This window comes from Canis lupus, chromosome 1 (assembly GCF_048164855.1).
Source record: "Canis lupus baileyi chromosome 1, mCanLup2.hap1, whole genome shotgun sequence".
Lineage (NCBI taxonomy): Eukaryota > Metazoa > Chordata > Mammalia > Carnivora > Canidae > Canis > Canis lupus.
Genome location: NC_132838.1, coordinates 123,112,668 through 123,120,138, shown reverse-complemented (window position 1 = coordinate 123,120,138; position 7,471 = coordinate 123,112,668). Strand labels below are relative to the sequence as shown.

The window sequence follows — 7,471 nt, the reverse complement described above, 5'->3', positions numbered from 1 at the left end:
TTCCCTACAGAGAAAATACAAAATGAAGATAATACCGATGGTATGAGCACAAGAAATCAACAGGAAATGGGGTCATAGAACTGCATCTCCTAGTCTGAGCTTTGTCAGCCACATTATAAGATTGAAAATCATGATAATCTAACTAGACTAGTCAAAGAGCCAACAAAAGCAATCAATAGATTTTGTATGAATGGTCATTAATGATAAGCCTTACCCTAAGTGTCAATTGTGGCTTGAAATAGTAGCTAAAAATACTACATATTCATAATTTAAGAATAAATATTGATATATGGAGGTGGAGAGAAGCATGCTTAAAATGCTGTATTAAGGAGAATATAAGAAATAGTGAAAGGGATTATAGGAGAAAGGAAGGAAAATGAGAGGGAAAAATTAGAGAGGGTGACAAAACATGAAAGATTCCTAACTCTGGGAAACGAACAAAGGGTAGTGGATGGCGAGGTGGGTGGGGGGTGGGGGTGACTGGGTGATGGGCACTGAGGGGGGCACTTGATGGGATGAGCACTGGGTGTTATACTATACGTTGGCAAATTGAACTTCAATAATTATATATGTATATAATTATATATATAATATATATATAAAAGAAAAAAGAAAAGTAAATGAACAGCTTCCAAGTATTCTATAAATATTAATAAAGAAAAATAGAATCTGCTGCAGGCCTAATAGGTGTCAAAACTATGTACTTCATCTACACACTTTTCTCATTCGACTTTCACAACCACCCTTAATGGTAGGTTTTTCTTTTTTTCTACATTTTTATTTACTTATTTGAGGAAGAGAAAGAAAAAGCACAAGCAAGGGGGAGAGGCAGAGGAAGAGGGAGAAGCAGACCCCCGCTGAGCAGGGAGTGCTTGTGACAGGGGCTCAATCCCTGAGCTCAGGGCAGATGCTTAATCAACTGGGCCACACAGGCGCGCCCTGGTATGTATCTTCATGTACAGCTTCAACAGAAGAGGCAACCTGAACAAGCAAACACAAGTGGCAAAGTGGAAATTCTAACCCAAGTTTGACTTCAAATTCTGTCCCTCATAATAAAACCTACACATGTTATTTTTTAAAAATGCTGTATTAAGGGAGTGTATGAGGAAAACTCAGATATCACTGAGCTAGATTAGTATTTAATTGGAACAAATTAATGAAAGCATCATAAAAGAAAAAACTTCCATACCAGGATTATTTTCTCATGAAGCCCTAACAACAGAGTTAATCACATATATTTAGCCTATCAACCAAAATAGGCTACAGAGGAAAAATTGGGTTTTAAAATATTGGTCATCTACTTATTTGTAAAAGATAAACATATAAAACAGGATATTTTCGGTGCTTCAAGACAGTCTCCAAAAGTGGCTAAAATGAAATCTGCTTTCAGCTATTTCAGGAGCCTGGCCCTACTGGAAGTTTGGCAACTTGCAGGCAGAGAAGCCATCCACACTGGGCACTATTTTCCACATTGTTTTCCCCAAGTTAAACGCCTAACTTTTCAAAATACTGACTCAAGACAAAGGGAAGCATTTGCCGCAGAACAGGGCCACACTACGCTGGAAGGAAGCCTGCCCTCCCCCAGGCTCTCACTGCCTCTCTTGTCCTGCTGATTAGCTTTCTAATCAATTCTGTAAAGCTGGTTAACTTTTCAGTTTGAATCACGCACACAAGTTCATCTGAGTGTTTGACAGCCAAATTCCCAGCCCAGCTTTCACAGCAGCTCAGAGCTGAATTGTGCAGCATTCTCTGTCGAGCTGAGTGGAACTTCAAATGACTTTCCAGACAGGACTTCGGGTTTCTTTCACCTATTTATTCCCTTTTCTCTTAATAGGGAAAGCTTAATAGGGAAATGGCGTCCCATTCTCCTTCTGTATTTGTACAATTTTTCTTTCACATTTGCCAAAATCATACCTATAAATCAGCAAAAGCCCAAGAAAAATGATCTAATTTCAAAAATATTACAAATATTGTGTGTGTGCCTGCACATTAATATACTAAAAGTTTGTATTTCTTTGTTTTCAAACAAAAAAAAATTACATTAAAAATTTCATGCATTCCCCAAAGGAATTTTTGCCTGAGTAACCCAAATATGAACAGAAGAGGACCTGGTTCAGGTTTTATTAGTTCCCATCGGTTACCTTTCCTATCTTTTAATGCATCCACTCAACCAGAGCCCAGAGAGGATCTCATGCCATTGTTGGTTAGGGTTAGGGTTACGATTCTCTATTTCTCTAAAAGCTTGTTTTTAGCAACTTCCTGGGATTCTGGATTTTGACACAATTAAGTATTTTCTAAAATGCTGCATAAGTCCATTGTTTCAACTCAACTGAAAAGAAATTAGCTATTGGTGATCACATTTTATAGTATGATTCCTTGACAAGTACTATTTTTCTCTTCTATTTAGTTTTGAAAACATCTTCCTTTGGAGAAACAAGGTTCAAAAGATATTCTGTACTGCCCCCTCCATCTTCTCGCTGCCTCTGAACTTCTCAAGGAGCAGACTGTGTCACGCTCGTCTTTGTATCCTTCATCTCTGGCAAGCAACATTTGCCTAAGATATGATTAAAAAGGAATGAGAAGGTAAGGAGTTGATTTACATTTGAGAGTATCTTAAGTGCAGCATATTTGGAAAGAGAACAAAGACTTGAAATTTGTCCCAACTGGGGGCCTGATGGTCACTAACTACACATCTTGGGCAGGCTACTGAAATTCCCTGGGTTTTTGTTCCCTTGTCTTTAAAATAAAGATGACAACAGTGATTATCTCATTGGGTTGCTGCAATGATCAAATAAGATCATGCATATAATAGCTTTCCCTGAGCCAGCTCTGCTTCCTGTCCACATCTGCCCTCCCACAGGCACCCATTCTTGGGGGAAGTGGGGAGGGAGGTAACTGAAGATAGGAAATCATCAGCTAATGAAAGGATCACGGGGCCAATCGCAGGGAACCAGGCCATTGGGCAGCGAGGGGTTGGGAGAAAAGACATTTACGGCTACTCTCTGCTCACCCTTTTAAATGCCTTGACCAACGGGCTTGTTTACAGGCTGACACAGTATCTGCCCAAGCCTCTGCCCTAGTGCTGTGTGAGGCACTGGGCACACAGTGTGGACAAAGCAGAGCAAGATCTTAGCCATGGGGCAGCCCAGATCTCATCCAGCACTGCAAGCTGACCATCATCTAACCATCACCTGGAAATGGACCCACTGGGTATGTTCCCATGCTGGAATGAATCACTGTAGCCAGAGAGACATGGCCCATTGGCCTGAGAGAAGGAGAGTGGTTCCCGCCAAAAAAAAAAAAAAAAAAAAAAAAAATTGTGTACTTTTGCTAGAAAACAAGGGAATAGCAACTGTCTGTCCTCACCTAGGTACAGGGACCAGGCCTGAGTCATACAAAGGGAGGTAGGCCTCAGGCAGAGGCTGTCTTTAGGGGAGTTGTCTGAACCCTGAAGCCGCTCTGCCTCTGAAATTGGATTGGATAAACTGTGGACCAGAATGGTTGAAGAGGGGTTTGCTCCCTAATTACCTGTGGAGAAAAAGCAAGATTGGGACTTTAAAAGTCCAAGACTGCAATTCCTCAAGCAATACCCCAGTATTCTTCCTGCAAGTTCTAGCAGCGCTATAGGTGGAGGGAAGACACTCAAGGACTCTGGCTGCCCAGAAGGAAGAGAAGACAATAAGGAAGCTATGTAGGCAGTCAGGAATACCAGTGAGCTTTCTAAAGCACTGGAGGCAAATCGAGACGCAACACAAAACAGAAGGTGACAAATACATTTGAAGTTTTCATCCCACCGTCATCAATTAGCTCCTCTTCTTAAGAGGAGGGCTGTACATAACCTATTTTCTTATTGCCCCACTCTCTGATCCCCAGGGCCTAGCTGTGTGGTGTGACTACAGTAGCACTAATAGCTGTTGTTTACTGGGTACCACGTGTGAGCACTTTTGTGCATTATCTCATTTAAGCATATCTGCAATCAAAAGTAAGTAGCATTTTTATTCTATAGATACAGAAAGGGAAGCTCAGGATGGTGGAGTGACCTACTCAAGATAACCCAGTCAAGGAGCAGCAGACCCAGCTTCCATACCCGCTCCGTTCTCCTAGCAGCCTCTTGCTCTTACTGCTAATTCTGTTGTCTCTCCATAGACTGTCCAGCATCTCTGATTGACCCTCTCCTCTGCACAGCCTTAAAACGCATTTTGCTTCATTTCCTGTGGGTTTGACCTCCAGAATAGGATATCTGAAAGAATGTGAGACTCTCAACAGGGACAGAAATGAAGCTGCCTTGCTTGAGGAGGGAAGTAGATACCACAGTGCAACCAGCCAGGGAACTGCCTCCCACCTTTCTCTATAGGGCAAGGGAAGATGAGCATCCAGGTCCCATAACCCCTGTTTCCTACTATGGAGAAAACAAACAGGGCTGCTGGAGGACACAGCTCTTCTCTCTAGCAAGACTAATTCATTGTGGGAGGGGCCATTTTCAAGAACCTAAGCTTGAAAAGGCAATCAAAGTTCCAACTGGTCAGCAGTTGAGGGGCATTGCATCTTATTAAAAAGAAAATATGACAATTAGCCCAGACAGAAACATTTTTTTTCTCCATCACAACCTTCAAATTAAAAGCCAATATATTATAATGATTTATTCCATTTTCATGGGTACAGTAATTATTACACTGAAGATAATTGGGTCCATGTTAGATAGCAGAAAGAACTGCCTTGGATCTAAGTACTTATTGATGAACAATACAGCATAGTCAATTAAGGTCTAGGAAAGAACCATGGCAGCCAGTGATTGGTGGTCTTGTTGCTAGATCTAATTTTTGTTATTGGGTCAGTAATGGCAAGAAGCAAATACTTCTCAAGTGGGAGGGAAGGAAATTACAAATTAGATGAAAGTAAATCACCTTTTGAGCTGTCAGGCTTTTTCAATCGAGGCTTTGGTTAATGTAGGTGACAGCCCTTTTTTCCTGCTACTTGGCATGCGGTTATCAGGAGCCATTTGTAACACTCCCATTTTGTCTGTGAAAAGACATTTTAATTGAAAAATCATTTGCCCATAAAATTATTATCATCAATTCACATTCCACCAAAGGGCTGCATTATGACCATAAAACAATTTGTAAGTGGATTCATTTTACCCACTAAATCACTTTACATTATGTTGTGAACAGAATGATTAAAGCAACTTAGCATTTTGTTGGCAAAGTGATTACATTATTATGCATTTCATCCACACAGATACTTATACTACTGAGTCCATTTGTCTTGTTGACAGAACATCTATATGTATTGGACAGAATGCATTTTATTTAGTAGATGCAATTAATTTTATTCACCAAACACTTTTAAACTTAAGCTAAATTTTTTTGTCACAGGAATAGATTTGATTATAGGACAAAATTAATCTTGCCTACATGATCTGTGCTCATAAAGTTTCTTTAAACAACTACACAAGTTTGCAAACAAATAAACAAAAGCAAGGAGAGAACAATGAACAAGAGCAAAACAAAAGGCCTAAGAAAATATTCCTCTTGGGCCCATTTCCTTAACTAATCTATGTATCCAAGGGGAATAAAATCCAAAGATATCTTGATAATGTAGGTGAAGATGGTGGCAGACAAAGAGGAGCTTCTCCATTCTGAATAACTGTCCTGGGAAAATGGCGGGCACAGATCGTTCTTTTAAAAAGACCACTTAGAGCTACTTAAGCAGCTATCCGGCTGGTGTCTTTTCATCACCAACTTCCTTCGGTGCCAAGTCACAGGTGCCAGGTTTTAAGTCGGGGAGAAATAACTTAAGTCCTTGAGAACCTCAGGAATCCCAGTTGGGACCCAAGTTGGAGTATAGGAGGCTCTGCCATAAAAGTTACCCCAAATGGTTTTCTCAAAACCAAACATGAGGACCAGAAAATGGCTTGTCTTAAATCATGGGCTTCAAACCCAACTGTTTGCCCCTGGAATTTCCAGGTTTGGAAGTATAGAGTCTTTCCTGCCTGGGCTAGTCTGCTTGCCCAGGACCATGGCAGACACTGGGGGGGGGGGGGGGGGGGAAGGAAACCACATCTTGATGTCCCTGAGGCCCCCACAGTATAGGGCAGTCATCCTAGAAAGAGAAGACTCTGGATTCATTTACCCATTATCCAACGTGTATTTTCCAAGAACTTATTCTGTTTCATAAGAGATTCCTGGGTGAACAAAACCCTGCTCTGAGGTAGTTGATAATCTGTGGGAGGAATCAAACAGGTAAACAGGAAATTAAGTTTGGTAAGAGATTTCCTGATGGTAAGGGAAAGTTCTTTATCCCGATTGGGGTGGTTTGTAATAATCTCTATTACTAAAGAAAATAATATTTGTTCTTGATACGTATTTAAATTGTAAGGCAGATTTTATTCAGGGGGACTCTTGTGATAGATACAGGGACTACTAAAATAATATTTTGTTATAAGGGAGAGAGACGGATTCAACTCAAAATGTAACAAGAAGAAGAGGGAATTTATAGCCAAGGAGCAGGGTCAGGGAGTGGGGAGGGTCAGTGGATAGAAAATTTCTAAGAGGAGGTATCATGGGTAAGGGAAAATTCCTGCTGAAGGTCAGACCGGGATGTCAGACGTCACTCAGAGAATGGTGGAGATAAGGAATTTGGTTAGAAAAAAAAAAAAGGAATTTGGTTAGCTATCAAGGGTGATCAGGTATGGAGGGTGGGGGATTCCAGCCAAACTTAGCAGGGTTCCTGTTAAAACTGGGCCCTGGGGGACATGTCCAAAGAAGGGGCCTATTTGAAAAGAACTCAGAGAAGCCTGACTAGACTGTGGTCAAGGAGAGAATCTTGATCACTATACATGTGATAAACTGTCATAGAGCTATGCACAAAAACACACTGGTAAAGTCCGAGTAAGTTCTACAGTCTAATAGTTAAGTACATACTAATGTCAATATTCCAGTTTTGAGAATATTCTATAGTTATATAAAATATTACGATTGAGGGAAGTTGAGTGATGAATATGCCTCTCTATGCTATTTTTGCTACATCTATAAATCTATTCCTATTTCCAAATAAAACAGAAAACAACTAAGGTGGCAAGCAATGTGGTGGGGAAATGCAGAGGGTACTGTAGAAGGACAGAGAAATGCTTGGGATGCCTTGGTGGTCCAGTTGGTTAAGCATCCAACTTTTGATTTCTTTCTTTTTTTTTTTAATAATAAATTTATTTTTTATTGGTGTTCAATTTGCCAACATACAGAATAACACCCAGTGCTCATCCCGTCAAGTGCCCCCCTCAGTGCCCGTACTCTTGATTTCAGCTCAGGTCATGATCTCAGGATCCTAAGATCAAGCCCCGCATTGGGCTCTGCACTGGGTGTAAAGCCTGCTTAAGATTTTCTCTCTCCATCCCCTCTGTCTCTCATAAATAAATAAATAAATAAATAAATAAATAAATAAATAAATAGATAGAGTTATAGAGAAATACTCT

At 40.5% G+C, this 7,471-nt stretch overlaps 1 long non-coding RNA gene across 1 annotated transcript; it reads right to left on the bottom strand.

Moving 5' to 3' along the window:
- Positions 1 to 2,144: 2,144 nt before the first annotated feature.
- LOC140625848 (uncharacterized) lies at positions 2,145 to 6,224 on the bottom strand. Its single transcript, XR_012025150.1, has 4 exons — positions 6,133 to 6,224; positions 4,905 to 5,019; positions 4,088 to 4,240; positions 2,145 to 2,554 (listed from the first exon to the last, which is right to left on the bottom strand). It is a non-coding gene; the product is annotated as an uncharacterized lncRNA (long non-coding RNA).
- Between the last annotated feature and the right edge of the window lie 1,247 nt (positions 6,225 to 7,471).